The following is a 22,189-nucleotide window of genomic DNA, read 5'->3' on the forward strand; positions in this document are numbered from 1 at the left end:
TCTCCTTCAAAGAATACCGAATGATGTACTGGGGAATATGAGAGGAATAATTACTAACAAAATAAAATCACAAAAATTATGATGTAACTTTCCAGGAAAAATAAAGGTTATGCAAAAAGTGTTCATGGCGTTTTAGTATCTTCAAAACTTAATATTATCTCCAAAATGCTGTTGTTAAAACAAAACCTCAATAAATGCACTTCCACTATAAGTGATGAGAGCAAAAATGCAGAGCAAATGAAGTGGAAAGAAAGCACATATGGAGCAGGAGGTCAGTGGTTTGTTTTCAGATGTTGCCTTCTTGTGGATGCTATGAAAATGATTTACATTTTATTTAATATGGGAAAATGGGGCAAGAACTATGAATTCCAAACACAGTGGCAGACTTCCTGTTGGGTGTGGGGAATTTTGTAAGGTCACTACTAATGTTGACGTGAAACTTCATGCATGAGCTTCAATTTTAAAAGGATCTTTTGGGCGTTACTGAGCTGTTTGTCACACTCATGAATAACACTCATACATTGTATCATATTCTGTCACTTAACATTTAGTCTTTCAAAAATGTATTAATTCCTATTGAAAAATTAAAAGCAATAACAATGCTTAGAATTTCTATAAGGCCAGTGAATTATGCTTGGGCATAGGAATTATCTAAATATATTACGCAGATATCTCAAATAAATCCAACAGGTTTCTTCCACAGTTTGATTCATTCACAATTTCATTATAAATTGTTTTCATTAATTAATTCATCAAATGTTTTCTTTCTTGGTCTATTAAATGTCAAAATGGCAAGAAATGTAGTTCAATGTTTCCTAAACTTGAAGATGACATCATCAAATGTCTTGTGTGTTTCACAAGCCACAGGTATTCAGTTTACTCTCAGAGGAAGAAAGAAGCCAAACTATAAAATACTCAAACTACTTCTTTAACCATCTCCAATTTCAAAAGCTGAGAATCAGAGATTTTTTTTAATTTACTTTCTTCCCTTAAAAAATATCTGAATTAATTATCAAAATAGTTGATGATTAATTTAATAAGCATCGACAAATCAGTTAACGGAATGTTACAGATCTAACTGAAAGTATGACAGATATTTACTCCATTTGATGACAGGAATACATGTGGATTTTGTACTACCATCACTTTTACTGTTAGTGCATTGGAAAGGGCTAATTTAGTGCATAATATCAAAAGAAAGAAACATCACAGCTAAAATAAATCTATCACAATATTGATGTTGGCTCCTAACATTATTATTCAGGAAGCTGTCAATCTAGCTCAATATTTTGCCCCTTACTCACAATCAAGACAATTATTAATTGCATATTTTAGTCATTGTTTTGCATTGTCAAAGTACTCTCCACATATGTAACCTAATTTTTAAGTGTGCTATTATAATATTAGAATGTTCTGAAATGTTGCCTCTTTTTCATTTTCTAATCACTTTGAAGCAGGATTGAATAACAAGAAAATTAACTGCTAAAACAAGAGCTAACAACACTCAAACGACTTGTAATCTCAGTAATGTCTGCAAAATAAGAGAACAAAGAAACTTGTGAAAGTCAGTGAACTGTTCAACTGTCTTCCAAGAACTGCTTAAGAAATCGTATCATGTTTCTGTTGTAAATTTGATCCTTAACTTCTTTATTTGGTGGCACTGTCGTCGATGATTGAGCTTAAGGTGAAGTCGGCTGTCCCACTGCTGGCCTCACACTCAGCCTTGACATCGGCGTTAACCAGGGAGTTGATGGAGTGGCAGGTCATGGTGGAGTCGTGGCTGGTGCTGATGCTGCTGGGTGAGAAGGCTGCAGAGGAAGGACACACAAAGTCCTGCTCAATCACAAAAAGTAGCCTAATTCACTGTCACACCAACTAACACTCCAAAAACAAATCATTAATTCAATTCAGTTCACTTTTATTTGTATAGCCCAATATCACAACAAGGTTGCCCAACAAGGCTTTATAGAATTTGAATTGATAAAAAACACAATGAAAATAAGCAAACAGTCAAATAATTAGTTAGATAAACCATTAAACATGAATAAACCTCCAATAAACAAACTTTCTAGTTTATACCCTGCAAACTGTCTGACCATCTACAGCGGACTGTTATGTGGGACAATACAGAGAACCTAGAACCTAAGGCACACAAACACATACAAAAATTCATAAGAAATTAAAGTGATAAAAATTCATTATAAAAACAACATCCTTATTTTGCTGATGTAAAGTAAGCAAGAAAGAAAACTGACTTTCTGAAATTGCTATAAATATAAAAAATAATCAGATCTTTTTTTGATATTCATACACATCCCTGCCAATGACTGTAAAGTGTATTTGGGTGAGACTGGAGCCAGAGTATTGTCTATTTCTATCAGGCAGTATCTGAGATGCTGTTTTGAACAGCAGTAAGAGTTTGATTCACATCTAAACAAAATCAAACTGTACGAAGGTCTGAATATATATACATATAATAAGTGGATGTTCACCTAGATGTTCAGGTTTGTGAGGCATCAAATGTGTATTTTGGCAATACCCATCTTGGTTATTGGAGCCGGAAATGATCATAATCAGATAAGAGGGCGGAGTTGACCAGTAGTGAAACTCACCAAGCTAATGGTAATTTACTGGAAACACAGACCACACTGACTATAAAAAAACCACACTAATTTGCACCAGTTGACAGACTATACAGTCCAATATAAAGTTAATGTACATAAGTTCAGGTCAAGTTCAGGGTGGCTGTGGCTCAGTTGGTAGAGACCAAAGGGTCATTGGCTCCAACTGTCCACGTGTCGAAGAGTCCTTGGGCAAGACACTGAACCCTAAATTGCTCCCAGTAGGGCCTGGCAGCGCCTTGCACCCGCCCACTGGTGTATGAGTGGTGTATGATTGGTGTATGCACTGTGGGCACCATGAAGGTGAGGAAAAATGCACTATATAAGTTCAGTCTATTTACCATATTATAAGCTTCATGACAGAGTGTTTAGGAGTCTGTACAGTGTAACTGTGCAACAGCTGTCTGCCAAGAATAAGTTCCATTAAATGCTTCCACAAGTCCTTCAACATAATCTCCTCATGCAGTCATGCAGTCTCTCTTAGATCAGGAGTGTCAAACATGCGGCCAAATCCAGCCCAGTGGAATGAATTTGTGAAATGCAAAAATTACACTGAAGATATTAAAAATCATTTTAGTTCCACTTCACTCAAGTGGGGTCAGATCAGTAAAATACTATCATAATAACCTATAAATGATGACAACTCAAAAATTTTCTCTTTGTACATGCAAACATTTTCACATAATTTTACTGTATTTACACTAAAACAAACTATCATTTCACAAAAACTGTGAATAATCTGAACAAATACAAACAACCTGAAATGTCTTAAAGAGAAGTGCAATTTTAACAATATTCTTCCTGTTATTAAATGTTTTGTGTATTTGTAGGTCCACTGCGATCTGTACGTTGTAATGTACATGTGGAAATGATAAACTAAAACATAATATTGTTAAAATTGGACATATTTTTCTTAAGAAATTTTAGTTCGTTTATGTTGTTCACATTGTTTTAAAAGATAGTTTGTAGATGCAAACATTTTCATAATGTATTTTACTTTTTTCACTCTAAAACATAGAGGAAAGTTTGGAGTTGACATTATTTATATATTATTATGTTATTATTTTACTGGTCCAGCCCACGGCAGATCAAATTTGGCTGAATGTGGCCCCTGAACTAAAATGAGTTTAACATCCCTATCTTAGATAATCTCTTAGCAGCAGCCCCGTGTTTGAGTTTAGTGACCTTTACTTTAGACTTTACAACCTTCCTTTGGACCATTGGAACATTTCTATCTCATCAGTTAATCCCTGAGAGTGCATGTGTCAAACTTGAAGACATTTCCACAAGGCATTCATGAGCATGGACAGACATGATCACAGAAACCTTCACCTTCCGGCCACATCAAATCTTTTCAGTTCATCCAAGTGCACGTTGGTCAAATCTCAATATATTCCATCCAGAGATACTGCATTTTAAATGTTATGAGGACCGACAACCTGATTTACAAACAATCCTTGTTATACATGGGCCATGGACACATCTGAAAATATTTTATTCAACAGAATCTTCATAGATCTGACACAGCAGAGAAATGAGCTGTAATAATAATAATATTAAAAATGGATTAGACTTATATAGCGCTTTCTATGAACGCATATTCAAAGCGCGTACAGAGGATCCATTATTCATTCCCTCACACATTGTCCCTCTGGCGGTGGTAAACTACATTTGTGTCCACAGCTGCCCTGGGGCAGACTGACAGAAGCGTGGCTGCCAATCTGCACCTACAGCCCCTCCGACCACCACCAAACATTCACACACCAGTGTGAGTAGCAGCACTGGAGGCAAGGAGGGTAAAGTATCTTGCCCAAGGACACAACAGCACATGGACAGAGCGGGATTCGAACCGCCAACCCTTCGGTTATTGGATGACCCGCTCTACCATCTGAGCCTGAAGATGGCACTTAAACCCACCTGTTCCTCTAAAAAGCCACAGTCTTAATCATGTATAACTTCAAGATTTATTACAATTTTAATTGACGGGTTATATAAAAGGTCACCTAACATAAAAATGTCAAAGCCCTGTATTGTACAAGGATGGCAATATCAACATAAGGCTTTAAATATATATATATATATTTTTTTTTTATTTCTTGTTGCTTTTGGAACTTGTGAACATTTGGAACCAGCCTCAAATAGAAATTCAAGAAACTGCAGGCTTTGCCATGAATTTTTAAACCTTGTCATCAGGTCTTTGTATTTAAATCTCCTTAAATTGGACATTGGTAAAATACTACTTCCTTATCTTCAAAGAAAAATAAAAAAAAAAAGCATAATGAAAAACATTCAATTGCAGTCCCTGTATGGCAAAGTATATTTATGGATATAAAAGAAATATAAATATCACATCTTTGACAGGTTTTGATCTACAAATCTTTTTCTTGGATACTCCTCAAAGTCATTAATATGATAAATTCATATTGCATCGGGAATAGGTATACAGTACCGCAGCACACATAAAATAAATATGTCTACGCACTATAAGGAGAGTAAATAAAAAGGAGGAGAGAAATACTATTGTGAGACAGACATAACAGCAGAGTCGTATCATCAGCACTTCACAATAAATGGGCAGCTCTGTTAGTGCTGGGTTCACCTGATATAAATATGACTGTACAGTAAAATGATTCTTACCAAAGCACAGGATTTACAGCAAATTGAATCAGTCAACAAGAGGGAAGACAATGAATGCAAGAGAAAAGCATTAAGGTCTTTTACAGTAAACATGAAAGCTATGTGCACCCAGTCATTTTAATACCAGTTCTACAGCTGCTGCACACACTAATAACAGTGAGCTGTGCAGCCATTAGGCTGGTTAGCAGCAATCTACTGTATTTGTACAGTCACCCACATGTTACAAATGTCCCATATTCATTCATCTGGACCTGGCACATACGGTTCACACTGTTTTGATCTCATTTGTAGCTTCCTTAAAAAAACTTGTATAATGTTTGAAGTGGCTCCTTGGCTTTAGGTGAAACAGGTCCTTGAACAGGTTTAAAGATACCTCCATCAAAGAAAATGTCAAATACATGATATACTACTCATCAGCTTTAAGCAGTAAAACAGAAGGCGTCTTTGTAGTATCTGAATGGAAAGTGTGGATACATACTTTTTTAATTGCTCCAACTAGCTTCTATTTGTCTAGAAATACTAAGGACCCCTTACTTACTTTTTTGGATAGACAACAAAAGCACTGACATGGCACTGGTAGTTTGTCTGGTGAGAGACAAAAACAATACTGTCCTGACAACATCTGAGGAAGCAGCAGTATGTCAGACTAGTGTGCATCATGTAGGGTGAGAAAAACACTACACTAACCGATAAGATTCAGTGTGTCTGGACAACGTGGTTCACATATAGAGGTTTCTGAAAGCTCTGTCTGGTTTCTACACTCCACATAGATGGATAGAGCCTGTACTAACCACTGGCCCAACATTTTTAAGTTCCCATCTCATCTAATTGCTTAACTGAAAAGAATAGTTTTTCTGAAAAGTTCAGTGATGTTCAAGTTGATAGTCGGTGGCCCAAAAAAGGTGACAAAACATTACCTATCTGCATGTGTTCCCCTTGTTGGGAAAAAGTGAAAAAAAAAAAAGGTGGATAATTTTGTTTTCCAGGAGTCATTCTTGACTCATTTGCTTTTTATATACCCTTTAATAATTCTACTGATGCTCTTTTAAACTCCTAGGACCCACTGTCCACATTTGTGGACAAGAGTTTCACAACTTTATACCAAAAAAAGAAAAAAGAAAAGAAAACTGTCCATCATAAAAGACATTCCAAAAAAATTTTAAAAACTGCATTTGAAAAAACTGTTGCATCATGATCTTTCCAATATAGGCACTTATTTAATAAAAAACAAAAGAGCTTGTACTTTGCTGAAATGTCCTGGGTTTTAGGAGGTTAATAAGGATTCCAGTCTTAAAGAAGGTGAGCTCTAGGGCAGACAGGTGTGGTCACTGAACTTATGGAGCTTCAGCTTGTTGAGTGAAATATTTTTTTTCATTACAGTAGTACTGCAGTTGTGCATGCAACATTACACTAGATTTAGATTTAGATTTAATTTATTGGTCCCCGTGGGGAAATTCATCTTCACTGACTGAACATTACAAAAAAAAGACAGCAACATTATACAACACAGACAACAACAACAACAGTAGGGGCAGACATAACAAAAAGAGACATTGATGAAATGACAGTTAGCAGACTGGTCAGCCTGTCAGCGGGGCCTGGTGTTTAGGGCAGCTATGGCTGCGGGGATCAGGCTTTTCCCAAGACGGGCCCTCCTGAATTTTAATGTCCTGTACCTGCATCCTGAGGGTAGTGGGATGAAGTAGCGGTGTAATGGGTGCGTGTTGTCCTGGACTATTGTGTTTGCCATTCGGGTGATGGATCTGTTATTTAGTTCTGTGAGGTTGGGTGTGGGGAGGCCGATGATTTTAGCAGCTGTATTTGTGACTAACAACATTATCAGAGAAATCTGTCACAAAAATATTGTATGAACTTTAATTTTACCATTCCTGCGAGTGAATGGTATTATAAGTAATCCCATATGTGTTTGTTAAACATGTTGAGAGATAAAATGCAGTTGAGGCATCTACAGTCACCCAAAAACCAAAATGATATCACACTATCTACTTGTTTTAAACAAGCTATGGCTATGCCTTCAATCCTATTAGGTGAACATGACTACATAAAGTACCAGGACTGCAGCTAATTCCTGTTTTCATATGACCATTAAAAAAACTGTAAAAACAGCCACAACTGCCTAAACCTTAAATAACATTATTATTTTACATTCCTGATTATCAAAAAGTGTCACATACACGTTTACTCAGAATAACCTTGTGATCATATTAATATTGATGTAAATAATGTCTACAGTTACCCAGAATCCTGTGCCTTCATTTGCCTTATTCAGGCTAACCCTGGATCTCTCTTTCTCTCTCTCTCTCTCTCTCCCCTCCTCCTCAGTAGTGGGAGGGAATAAGAGGAGTAATTTTTCTCCTCATTAACTTCCTGATTGGTTTCGGACTCCAATTTTTCCACGTCTGCAGTTTGTCACCAATTCCAAACTGGCAGCCCAATCGTTAATACTAATGTTTGTGTAGCTAAGTGCACCCAGCTCTTTTCTTTCCTCCCCTGTGGTCTTCTTGTACAGCAATAACAGCCTGTGGGTGGGGGAGAGGGCTGTGAATTAGCCCTCTCACTGTTAATTCTTCTCCTGTTCATCAGCAGGAAATCTATGATGTAATTAAAGGCTGAAAGCAACTGGACGTGTTAGTTGCAGTGGGGATGTTAAATCACGACACAATGTGGTACACATGTTTTCTGCTGCATCATGCTGTCTCCTGCTTTCTTGTTTAATATAGATTAATGCCAATTGAAACTACACAAAGCCCTGTTCTCAATTAACCCACTCATTAATGACACTGGAGCTACAACTAATTAAACATTTAACACATTATTTACATTGTTAATACTTTGTTCAATTAAATTTAGTGTGAAAATGCCCATCACAGCCTTGCGCAGTACATCTTTATATTGTTTTTTTTTTTGTCTTTACGCTATTCATATTGAACTTACAATGATATAAAATCAAAGTAAGTCTGCAAAAGCTGATACCAAAAAAATTTGACATAAAAAATCAGAACAAAGATTAAATATAGATTATAACATCTCCCAAGAAGGATTATTACTCCCATTGTTTTTTTCTGTGAGCAGATTATTTCCAGAAACTTGGTAGGATAGGTTGGTAGGTAGCATTGGGAAAGGATGAACTGTTTTGGAGGACATCCATAATAATGGGGGGGGGGGGGGGTATGGAAGCGATTAGTTACCATAATCAATTGTTTTTCTTTCTTTGATACTTGAAAGTTAAATTAGAACAGAAAAGAATGGAAATTACATCACCAAAATTACAAAAGGGGGAAAACATAGGTTCCTAGATTCTGATGTTCATGTGATTCCATAATATTATAACATGAGAAACAGATTTGAGAAGTGTCACCAATTCCCTTAGTGGTGGCTCATGGTACGACAGCAAAAAGCTAAGCTGTTTTACAGTTTCTGAAAAAGTTTTATATGTATTTTCCAATTTCTGAATGCCAAAACCAAGCCTTGTTGACTTGTACATGAATCTAAGTCTATTAATATATCTGCGATTTAATGCCACTGTTTCTCTTCCATTATCACCTGTCACTGTCACTAGTGGTCAAACTGTCCTAGTCTAACAGTTAACAGCTTCTAGTCTCACAGCTTCATTAAATCATTACAGACAGGTACAGTTCGTAAAATTTGTAGATAACGTTCCACTTTGGTTCCAGGTTTTCAAATGTTTTTAATGTCACAAGCTACACCAAGATCTTTTTTTCTTACAACACTTATCAGTCTCAATACATTCACACTAAACATTCGATGTTCAAGTCTTTGAGCTATGAGAGCACAATGCTACTGATACTGTATGTTACTTTGCCCAGGCTTTGCCTGCAGCAGATACACAAAGAGAGTTTATTCTGTTGAATGAACTTTTGCCCTTTTCTCGTCACTCATCACTCTATATAAGATTTCCAAACTCTTAACAGTCTTTGTGTGGAATAACAAAAGGAATCTTTTTTAACCTCCCACTTGTCCTGTTAAGAGAGGGAGTGAATGAATGAATGAAGATGCAATCATTTCTGCTGCTGCCAAAGAGGCAAACAAAAGCCCAGATGTGAGGACATGGTAATTCAGTCTGATCTACCCAGGATAAGCTCTTTTTCTGTGGTTTCATACTCAACACTCATCCACCGTACACAGAGGTCATAGGGTAGATAACACTTAAGTAAACATGCACGCACAATTTGCATTCATGTAAGGTGAGTCAAGTCATGATGTGACAAGATGTCAAAACGGTGTTTTGAATTTTCAGTGGTTCCATAATTTTAAAAATATATATATCATTAGAATATGTGTAAAGCATAAATAACGGTGTCCTGCATTTGCTTAGATCACAGAAACCACATTTTAAGTCACAAAGACAACCATCAAATGTGCAAAATTAGTTTCAAATTATAGCAAATAATCAGTATTCTCTGCTCTGACATGCGTGAGACTATGTCCACTGAAGGTGGAGAAGCAGACAGGACTCACAGTACAAAGGAATGTACTGCAAGGGAGGCAGCAAAGTGGGATTTTAGCCACCAAAAATCATTATTAGTTCACTGTTTGCTACATTTTATAATGTCTGAAGCAGCACCAAAGGTGAGATAAAATTACTGTTGTTTAAAAAGGAGCCTGGTGACTTTAAATGAGGACAGAAAAGAATTTTGTCAGTTGTTGTTTTTCTGTCCACAATGTCTTGTTAATTACTCACTACTAAAAAAAAATATATTTTGTCAGAAATGGCTGTCTGACTGGGGTGTCCACTTTAACAGCATATTCATTAACATTCACCAAACAAATCACAAAAAACAGAAAATAATAATGATCTGAAAGCATGTTTAAATAACTGATTCATATTTTACTCAATGAGCATAAGCTTCTCCATATTCTAGTTAACAGTGTTACCATGTAGTAGTATTTTTGTTAACACTCCCAACTCATATTGTTATTGAAGTATTGAAGTTACCTCACATTGCGATTTTCCTCGTCTCACGCAAGGGTAGTGTGTGCTTAACTAATCCAGTTTTACAGTATCTACAAATACAATACATTTGGTTTATTAACAGTAACAGGCTACATTATTGAACTTGTAAGGCACTACTACCATCTGTTTCTCCAGACTGGGGACATGTTGACAACAATAAAATGTATATGAATGATAGCTGTCTATACTGTAAGCCATTAAATTTGTTATGTGAGGAGTAAGGATTTTAAAGACAATCAGGTTGTTTATAATTTGCAAAATAAAAGTTACCAAAAAAAAAAAAACGCTTTCTGACTTGTGAGTGAATGTGTGTTGGCCATGGACAAGAGCACTTATCTGAAACTAATACTGAGGGGGGGGAAATTCAATCTTAAAAATGAAGAGTTGCCTGTCACATGACAAGGCTAGTCTGGAATTAAATGGCTCCCATTAAAAATGATACGAACAGTGTCTAAAAAACTGTTCCTGGAAGGTTTCAGAGGGTCCCATATGTGTTCCATCTGAGGACACCCCTTGTAGAGATGGACGCTTACCACTCTGGAAGGCATATGAGCAACTGGCTCGTCATCATCAGGCCAGCAGCAGGACTTAATGACCCAGAAAACTCAAAGAGCAGGCAGGCAGCCTTTAAATACTGAGCAGTGAAAGGTGGAGGCTCCTGCTCCTCAGCTGATGTTCACAATACAGACCTTCACCCTCAGTTTCAAACCATTGATCATATCTCAGTATTTTTAATGACTCTAGATTCTGTATGCCTTTAATACGTGTCACCAACAGTATTAAGCTGGGGACAAAGATGAAGAAAATTATCATTACAACTCCACTGAACTTTGCTTTTCATTATTCTTGATTTTTCTTGGTAGATGACTTTTGCTATTTCAAAACTAATTGATTTTCAAGTATTTTAAGACTTAATTTGTGTGCAAAGTTGAGTTGGTTCTGAGATTAAGAATGTCAGTGCTTTAATGATGTTTTGCATTATTATTCAGTACATAGCCTAACAATCAAAACCTTGAAGTTGGCTTTGACAAATACTGTTTAAGGGAAATGATGCTCATTTGCAAAATTTTGTGTGCTCTACAAAGATCTGTTTTCTTGTGTTACAGATTGGTAAAAGTGAAATAGGCGAGCATGCCAATAACAAGGACTTTAAAACCAGACAACAGAGGGTTCAAGGCAGGCTAGGGTAGACCACAAAAACTATGTGGTTCTATGAGATCAAAGCTTTGATTTAATATTGAAAAAGTGAACCTATTTCCTGCCATTAGTGTAGATTTTTACACAGAGGGATGGATTGGTGGCTATCAATATTTAGCCTATAGCTATGTTATTAAAAATAATAAATATATGTGGGCAACATTAATCAGACATAAATGTAACTTCTAGTGTAAGTAAGGATGAACAGTCCGACTAATATTGTGACTCATATTATAGTATCTGTAAATGTAATTGTAATGTAAGAGTTTTTGCACATCGTTCAGCCCTTGTACGGTGTTGACAGGTTTGAAGCAGTGTGTTTACCAATTTAATGTTTTTGGCAACCTCTGTGGCTAAAACATGAGGTGAATGTAGAAATGACAAAATTTGCTGTTGGTCAAAACACAAAGTGTGGGTGATATGGAGGCCTCATCATAATTGTATATACAGCTTATGAAAATCAGAACAAAACTGTTCTTAATCAAGATCTTTTTCCAAATTGAAATCAAAACTGTTTTGATCCAATTTTTTTTTCTTTTACATATTGTCACCTACTGCATTCTTAAGAGTTTGGGAACATTTCTTCTGTGGGGCTAACACCAGAAGTAAACTAATCTCTGACCAATTCTCTTTCAGTAAGGCTGTGGGTGAAGCTCCAAATACTCAAAATCCATTTAACACCTGATCAGAACCTACGTGAAGCCAAATGATAGATTTTTTTTTTGTGGTGTAATTTGCTTTACTGTTCATGCAATAGTGTTTTCAGTCTAAACTGCCAAATGAAGAGATGTTGAGACAAGTCTTCAAAGGGATGCAGTCCCTTGTGCTGCCATTACTGAGGGTCACGAACACTTAAAAGCTCATTATTGGTTTGCTGTGGATCTGAACAGAGTGTAGTCTGACAGACGGCAGTATCAGGGTCAAAGGCTAATTAAGCAGAGAGGAACCTTTGTTCCTGCATTGTTAACCAATCTGTCCCTGGTGAAGATGACTGCTGGAGAGGCGTGACAGAGCCTTCGTCCCTATGCTAAATCACCAGTTCGGTTACTGTGCCCCATCAACTCACAAAATGGCCTGTCAGTCTATCACAGTGCTTCGTGACGTGATCTGTCGCAAAGTTATGGATATGCAATAATGAGCCGAGATGGCCGATCAATATGTGCAAGACTTTTCTATCATTACAAGAGATTCATTGTGAGTCGACAGGGTAAGAAAAATGCCCAAGTAAAGGACACAGGAAGAGTGAAATATATTGCTATGAAAAGGAGGATGCCTCTCAGGGGTTCTAAAGCTGCCAAATGTGTTTATTCAAGTCGTTCAGCTGTTTCAGAGAGCTGCCACACCAAAATCATTTTTCAATCCACGGTGAGTGTCAGTGCTTTTCAAACAATGTGCGGAATGTGACTAAGGAGCAAAACGACATGTTACCATATACATGATTACTACAAAATATCATCTACTTTGTAATGTGCAAAAAGGAATAAAAGGACAGCATTCAACCAGTTGTGAAGATTCTTTTTTAGTAAGAAATACTAAAGTTTTAACTCTTTTTGCACATATAGTACATTACTCTGAACCTACGGAGGTGTGAAACCTTCCCAGAACATAGCTTGGACCAAACAGCTAAACACTGGTCAAAAAAAAAAAAAAAAAAAAAAAAAAGACAAAGAAAATGAAAAAGAAAAGGAAAAAGGTGGCCTTGGTATGGATCAACCTTAAACATGGTTTAGTTCCTTTTTGGGTAGTTTTTGACCAATTACTAGTGGATGTCTGGATTTTCCATGGCTGATGACAAGTATTAATGATAAAAAATAGTGATATTATGTTACTGTTTTTACATCTGATAAAACAACAAGCAATACAGTATGAAAGCTACGCTGTCTTTTAGAAATAATTTAATCTAAATATTGTCCTATACATGTTGTAGATATTATACATAGAGATGTCTACAAACCAAAATAAGAAATAGCTAGTGTACAGGGTGGGGAAGCAAAATTTACAATGAACATTTAGTGTTTTTTTCTCAGCAAGCGCTACGTCAATTGTTTTGAAACCAAACATATATTGATGTCATAATCATACCTAACACTATTATCCATACCTTTTCAGAAACTTTTGCCCATATGAGTAATCAGGAAAGCAAACGTCAAAGAGTGTGTGATTTGCTGAATGCACTCGTCACACCAAAGGAGATTTCAAAAATAGTTGGAGTGTCCATAAAGACTGTTTATAATGGAAAGAAGAGAACGACTATGAGCAAAACTATTACAGAAAGTCTGGAAGATACTGTTAAAGAAGAATGGAGAAGTTGTCACTCAAATATTTGAGGAACACTTGCGCAAGTTTCACGAAGCGTGTGAAGGCAGTTACTGAGAAAGTAGGACACATAGAATAAAACATTTTCTATTATGTAAATTTTCTTGTGGCAAATAAATTCTCATGACTTTCAATAAACTAATTGGTCATACACTGTTTTCAATCCCTGCCTCAAAATATTGTAAATTTTGCTTCCCACCCTGTATAAAGGCAGTCGAGTCTACGCTGAACACCATGATCTCTGGTCCCTGGGATGACAAGAGCTGTTTTTCATCTGGAGCAGACAGAACCACATGGATCAGGCTATGGTGGAGAATCTTTGCCAAACTCTACAATATGGAGTTACAGCCAAAAATGCCAGGTCGAACTTCACTGAGACGAAAGAAGCCTTATTAGATTGGCTGAGGACCTTTCTGGGTTCAGAGGCATCTGAGATAAACCATTACTCAGTGACATGGATATTGACATGGAAGGTTATGATGGTCCAAATTTACAATTCTATGTTATTACAGTTGCAGGCGTCCGTTGATTCACAGCTCAGACTAAACTGTGACAGTTCTGACTGTGTTTGGTAATTCAAAAGATCTTTAGGCCAGATATTGACAAGATGTGGGTAAACAATGACTTTCAGGCATCAGTTGATACAGTCTGCGGATAGATGCAGTGTTAATTTGTTGGAGGTTTGTGTCGTAGTATTTTGCTACTTCAGCCTGCTGTTGAGAATTCCGAATATCAAAACTACATATATTCATTCATTCATTTTTTTGAACCCCCTTTATCCTCACTAGGGACACGGAGGTCACTAGAGCCTCTGCCAGCTACTTATGGGTGAAGGCGGGGCACACCCTGGGCATGTCACCAGTTCATCACAGGACTGACATATAGAGATAAACAACCACTCTCACATTCACACGATGGACAATTTAGATTAACCTTCTTGCTGTGAGGCACGATTGCTATCCACTGCACCACGGTATTGCCCTACTACATATATCTCAATCATTATTTTGTTTCAGTCAAGGATTAATACAAGTTGATACCAAATACATACAATAATAAATGACAAAGTTACTTTACTTACTAATACCTCTGCTCGGTGGCACAACACTTTGCTCCTCCTGTCATGATACTCTGCCTACCCAGAGATTAAGTTTGAGTCTTAACTTTCAATATTTTCAAAAACTTCCAAATTTGTAAAAAACAAACGAAAAAATCCAAACATTTAAATTCCAACATCAAATTGTGCACTGCACTCTCCTAATAGCACAGAACATGTGTGTCAAATTTGAAATGCATCAGGTGAATAGTGTCCGAGAAATGGGATGGACAAAAATTTCATATACCCCTCTGGGCGGCGGGGGATATAAGACGCTAAAACTTATTTGACGGAGAACTAAAGGGAAACTGTAGGGATTGAGATTGTGAAGAGGATGAAAAAATATTAAAGTCCAAATGGAACTACATGATTATTTTAAGGAAAAACATGTTAGAAGACATATGTTGACAGTATCACATTTAATTTCTAATTCCTTCATGCATCTTCAAGCTGGTCGGTTGGGGTGGTTGATGTCTGTGCATGAGTGTGTGTGAGACTGAGAGAGAGAAATAGATGAGAATGGGAAGAGGACATAAACCACACAGGCCTGGCCATTTAATGTCTCCACAGCCCCAGGCCTGTGTTAATGGTAGTGTTGTACAATGCATTACAACAGTACTTGTGCCCTGAGCAGACGATTACACTGGTATTTAGACCATCCACAGCCCCACAGGCGATCAGGGCACTTAGAAGCATAGCAGGAAACAAGCTGACATGACATAGGACGTCACCACTAAACAACACATACTCATTCAGACAAAGATTGAATGATGCCCTCCAGGAGCCTGAACAAGCCCCTGCAGGGTCACTTTCTCTTCTACTGGTTTTTACCTACAGTTTGAACAAAATCATGACATCAATCAAAAATTTATATGGGTCAATGAAATTTAAGAATTTTCTATTTCAAAATCACAAAAAATTAAGACAGTTTCAATTGCTGAAACATTTGTCCATGACTAAATTTATTTAAAAGAAAACAAAGATTTTAAGTTTGTTTGTTTGTTTTTTTTTTTTTTAGATCATTTCACAGTGGGCTTAAAAAGTACTATGTGGTGCAACCTCGATTTATCTTAAATGAACTCTGTTTCTTTCTTCAGTCACCCTCTTAAATGTAGTGTCGCTATAATCACAAAAAAGTTCCTTCTTTTTGAGTAGAAACACAGTTGATTATATTTAGAGTGGTTTCATAGTAGCTTTCAAATCAAAAGCCATAACATAATATTCATGACAATTAAAACAACTGAAAATTAATAACTAATGGTTTTAGAGTACATATATTACACACATACATTTTTATTGGTATATATATTTTCTGAGAAACTGCACAGGTATGGAGATATTCTAGTTTATTTGCCACATCTTTTTTATATTTGTGTATTTTGTGATGTTCTTCAAATTGCAGAGGAGCTGCAATTGTGAATGAACATTAACTCTGGTAATAGCAATGTTGAAAATGTTTTTGTTGGTTATTTTTTGGTCTGTGGTCAGTCTTACAGAACACTTCTGCAAGGGAAAAAATAATTTTGATGGACCTCAATTTCAGCAGGTTTCTTGCAGCAGAAATAGACGTGACCGTTGAAACCCTATAAGACTGTCGTTGCAGCAAACTGAGAATAGAACACAGATGAGTGAGCCATGTAACCAGAGTTGTCCTGACAACCTGCTGGTCTCTGCTGAAGGAAGGGGTCAGCAATAAAATTATCATTAATAGGAAGAATACTGCTACTATTACTATTACTACTACTACTACTACTAATAATAAAAATAATAATTTTATATAATATTGTGATACAATTATTAAATTGTTTTTAGATTCTTTGAAGATCATATTTTGTAATTATTAGTTTTAGTGTTATGTATATTTGTCTGCATTGTTTATTTTGTGTACTTAACCAAATAAAACCCTTAACTGCCGCATATTCAGATTTTGAAGAAAAAAACAAAACCTGGAATTGTTTTGAATGTACAGCCTCCAGAAAAAAAGCACTGTCCACTGTAATTCCATAAAAAATACAAAAATGTATCTGAAAATCCTGTTGCATCACACCATTTCCATCAAGACAATTATTTAATGTAAAAAAAATCCAAAACTTTTACTTTCCCTGCTCTCAGGAGGATATTTATGTTGTTATTTTCATCAAGATTACATTTTGGACATATCATTCAGAGATAGATGAAAGCACACACTCATTGCCCCTATGTCACAAATGCAGCAAAACAAAAGAAAAACAAGAAAAAAAAGGTACATCTATAAACCAGTACAAACATCAAAGTTTCAAGCAACTTTGCTATCTTTTCACTAACAAATTAAACAAAGTCAGTGTTTAATGAGGTACAATAACATGTTTACAATAATAATAATAATAATAATCTTGATCTTGGCAAGACAACAGCCCAATCCAAACACTAGTCTTCCTCTAGTCTATCGTTCTCAGGGAGTAAAACAACAGTGACTGCACTGGGCTGAGTGATGTTGTCAGCATGTCGGTGACCAAGGAAATGAACTCTGGCTGCTACATGACATGAAAACAGCACTTCCCTCTGAGAGGTACATCTTGGACCAGAAGTCCTGATTTGTTTCAGCTTTAATAAATCCAAAAGAATGAATATATTTTTTGAGGTAATGAGTGTTAGTATCATCATGGGAAAGTGTGCAAGTATAAGCAATGGTGTCATAACCCTACCTCAACTGTGCGTGTGTGCGTGGGAGAATGTGTAGGTGTGAGCAAGTTTGAAAGTAATCTGACCTGAAATGAGGTAAAGCCCATTTCACACACGAAACAAAGAAACTTATTGACACCATCTCTCTAATGCTTTTTTTTCTTTCAGTCATTTTTTTTCATAGTAGTCAGTAGAACCTGAAACGACATACTTTATACGCAGTAACTCAGTTTGGTGTACAGTACAGTATGGATTGAAGCCAGAAAAATCAATAAAATATCATCTAGAAAGATAGTAATGGATTTCTATCTTATGGGCTCACACAGGTCTATCGATTAAACAGGATTAACATCTGCAATACCTCAACAATCTGATTTGCATTTAATTACTGTACGCTCTGTGCTGACACCATTATAACAAACAGACAAACTACAGCATTCGATTTTGAGGGTCTGACTTCATAAAATCTTGTCTAAGAAAAAAGTAAAGGAAAGTTTCCGCAATGGCTGAGAACTTGCAAACTTGAACATTTTGTAAAAAGTCTAGACAAGGACAAAAAGAAAGAACATAAACATTGACAGAGTCTGCTTGAAGCTGTCCTCCTGTAAGACTGAAACAGCCATAACTCTTTTGGGGCAGCTCATCTGAGCCTCCCCAGTTTGATCTGAGTAAGGAAGAGGTGGAGAAAACAGTTGTGTGTGTGTGTGTGTGTTGTGTGTGTTGTGTTGTTCTGAGTGTGTGCACAGAAAGGGGGACAGTGTGAGGTGAGGATGTTGGGAGGGCAGCGAGGTGGGGGCGGTGGGAGTTTGATGGACTGTGCTGTCACCTCCCGCTCTGCAATTTACGGCATGGAGCTGCTGACGAGCGCGGGGCAGTAAACAGGCCGGCGGCCGGGGCGTATTTCACACCGAGCTGGCTTTTATGAAGAACACCGGGACGGCTCTCCCCACAGCACCGCCCGGGCCCAGCCGTGACGGATGGAGAAAGACGCATGACAAGCTTCATCATTGTTTGTAAATCTTAACTGTTCCTGCTCACTAACTCCAGAAGGCAATTTTGCGGAGACAGCGGGGCTCTGCAAAGGAGGGGGAGGGCTGAGGGAGAGAGAGAGGCAGGGACAGAGGAGGAGGAGGCGAGGAGGGGAAAGGACAGCGTGGCACTCTTGAAGGTTATTTGGATCTCTGTATTTGGCCAACTGATTAGCCCTATCCAGGGAGGGAGATAATCTGACGGTGCTGTTTGGCAGCAGGTAGAGGGGAGGGCAGGTAGCATCAGTGCTCACTGCCAGTTCCTTCACAGCTGCACAACATGTGCTGCAAAACAGATAAAAAGGGACTGAGCTGTGATAATAGTAAGAAAATAAAAGAACTAAAAAGCACCAAAACCAGTTAAAGCATAAAATGTAAGCCATAAATGGCAGGAATTTCTGGCATTTTTATGGTAAGTACACCATAAAAATCAAGTGATGGCTTTTTTGTTTCTTTGTTTTGTTTTTTTCTAATTATGGACCTGTAATAGTGTGTGTGACAATACTTACTAATAAAAAATCAAGGTTCAGACATATTTGACAAATATAACATTTCAACAATATACAGTACTTTGTTAGTCTGAAGAGAATGGATTTTAGATCACATGTACTTTTAAATGAATAAATGTTGTGTTTCATTGTTGATAGGAGGAGACATACAGTCGCGGAAAAAATTATTAGACCACCCTTGTTTTCTTCAGTTTCTTGTTCATTTTAATGCCTGGTACAACTAAAGGTACATTTGTTTGGACAAATATAATTATAACAACAAAAATAGCTCATAAGAGTTTAATTTCAGAGCTGATATCTAGCCATTTTCCATAGGTTTCTTGATAATCAAAATCACTTCAGTTCTTACATCAGTGGCTAATGTGGCATTGGACTGACAAAAACAGTGCTTTTAGAAATTCCATGTTTTCTTTTCTGTCTGTTTTAGTCACATGAAACACACAGGAGTTAGTACTTGATTGCATAACCATTGTTTTTGATTACTTTTGATGGTCTAATAATTTTTTCTGCGACTATATAACCAATCATACAGTTCTGTGAGAGGCACCATTATTATTATTATAGGAAATAATGGCTAATATATAAAAATCAACAATACTTTGAAAAACAGAAACAAAGAAATATAGGGCCTGGCCAAGGGGAGGTATGCATGTGTGGTAAAAAATCTAAATTGTCCCCCACATAGCTCTTTTTTTAGGAAATGTAGTCTAGTTTTCGGATCTGGTTTTGGTTTTGAAAAATTCCTGTTGACAAAAAAGTTACAACCATATGAAGATGGGCAAATCTACTTGGTGAAAGCACATCTCAGAATGGCAATTTTGAAATTTTTTTGAAAAACTATAAAAATGTAATATATGAAGTTCTTTTTTTTCCATATTATTCTTTTTATTATGTGTATCCAACATACTGTGTGTTGTTTCCCAAAAAGTAATTTTTATTGTATGTAACATTTGGGGCCTGAAGATATGAGGCATTTGATCTGTTACCATGATATTAGTGTTTTTTCTTTAAATGTATGGTTTTACTTGGAACTGGATAATGAAAATGACAGAAAGTAAAGATATTTATACTTATTTTAAAGAACCTTACACAAAATTTTATATAATTATAGAAAAGTTTGTGAACTTTGCATGTCTTTTTCTTTGATGCGTTACTGACCACTATCTTACTTGTACTAAATATTGTACCAAACCAACCTGAGCATGTGGTTACATAATATGTAAGCTTACCAAGTGTTCACAAATATGAATTAACATCAACTTATGTATAATGAAGAACAGGGTGTGTCAGAATTATTCCACTGTATTCCCTTTTTAGAATTTCTTAGGTATATGTATCAAAAACATTGGGCGCATGTCCAACAGAAATTTTGGTTCAAGTGAATTATCTAGAATTTTTTTATCCAGTTTTCTTAAAAATGTCCTCACAAGAATACCTATATGATTTATTCTGTGATATGATTTCATGGCCTTTTAGGTACCTCCAGGAAGTACTGGTTTCATTAGCCTGCCATGCAGAGTGGCAGCTTCCTCACACTCCTACCAAATGAGGTAGAGAATTGGGTCGATTCCTCTATGTATGACTTTATCTGATCTACTGAGTGTTTGGGTTTTCTCCTGAGGATATGATCAGTGAGTTTTAAGTTCCAGCAGAATGCACAAACTGTAATCTTTTGTTAACAAAGTATGATAAAAGAATAGCATCAAGGTACTCAGTTTAATTATATACAGTTACTTGTTCCTTATGTTAGCTATATTGTATATAATAAAGTTGTAATTGGAAACTTACCTGTTTGTTTTCTTCAAACAAAATAGTCTGTGCTTTTGAGACTATAGTCTGTTTGGATCCGTTACTCAATGGGCAATTTGATCCGTTACTTTCTTTTGCCAATGATGAAATTTTAATTATGGCACATTTTTGCTACAACACTAACTGGTGTTATAGAAACACATATTAGTTAACATATTTAATTGCATTTTGTGAAGTTTTGTCAGGAATAGGGTATTTTAGCCATTTGTGTAAGTAAAAAAAACCCTGATATTCTTTGTTTTTGATCTGTTACCAGGCTTATTTGCCATTTCTTACCACAAATATATAATTTAAGTAAATCATCATTCTTGCCATATCAAAGTACTTTAAATACCTACCAAAATGTTTAATAAGTTACTTTAGGTTATTTACTTGGAACAGTATACCCATTTGAACAGCAAATTTTTAATCCATTACCATTTGACCAGGCCCATTAGCTAAATTAAAAGGTGATTATGCAATGCTCACATACAACACAATTATTTACAGGTACAGACTACAGTGAGTAAGACACAACCTAAGGGCACTTTTGCAGCCAGAGTTGCATACATGGGAAAATGTCTCAACGTAGCATTTTAGACAGTTAGAAAAGCCTCCTCTGCACTCACACATACTGGACACACAACCAGACAATGGATTTGGCAGCTGTTGTACAACCTTCAGTTGGCTCTCTGACAAAATGCTGTATCTCCTCAGTACTTCACATTGTCATGTGATTTACTGAACAGAGAATGAACTCCTTGGTTCAGATTAAATTTAGATATGCCTCTCTGTATGCTGATTTGGCATAAAAAAATATCAGAATAAACTACTAAACTGAAAAAGAAGGAAGACTTTGGAAACCACTGATGGTTTTTCTCTGGTGTTGGAATTTGCCACCAAACAAGGGACCACCCTCTGAGGATGTTATTATCTTGTAATGGAGCATGGAGATTGGAGGCAGGAGTCTGACGTGGGACCCTCACAGGAAACGGACAGGTGAAAGTCATAAACAAACAATCCACAGGAGGAGATGTGGGGGTCTTCAGTTTGTGATGCAGGCGGGGTTAAGGGACTATCACTGAAAGAAGGATGTTGATTCTACACAAATAACACGCTTCCCCTATGTCTTTATAACTAAATAATAATATTCAACCACAATATGATGTCAAATAAACCACTTTATCTTTTGATTGCTGAAAGAAAACAACACCTTTGTTGTAGTCAGGGACTGGGAAAAGTGTCAAAGAACAAAGAGTGTACAGACTGTGATGAGCTGCAAAGCCAATATGTGATTTATTTTGGATTATATACATAAAAACAGATTTTGACTGGAGGAA

The 22,189-nt window shown here is 36.5% G+C and overlaps 1 pseudogene; it reads right to left on the reverse strand.

The window, feature by feature from the left end:
• Window positions 1-1,647: 1,647 nt before the first annotated feature.
• Window positions 1,648-22,189, reverse strand: part of LOC115425654 (doublesex- and mab-3-related transcription factor 1-like) — a 38,367-nt pseudogene continuing 17,825 nt past the window's right edge.

Source organism: Sphaeramia orbicularis, chromosome 9, assembly GCF_902148855.1.
Source record: "Sphaeramia orbicularis chromosome 9, fSphaOr1.1, whole genome shotgun sequence".
Taxonomy (NCBI): Eukaryota; Metazoa; Chordata; class Actinopteri; order Kurtiformes; family Apogonidae; genus Sphaeramia; species Sphaeramia orbicularis.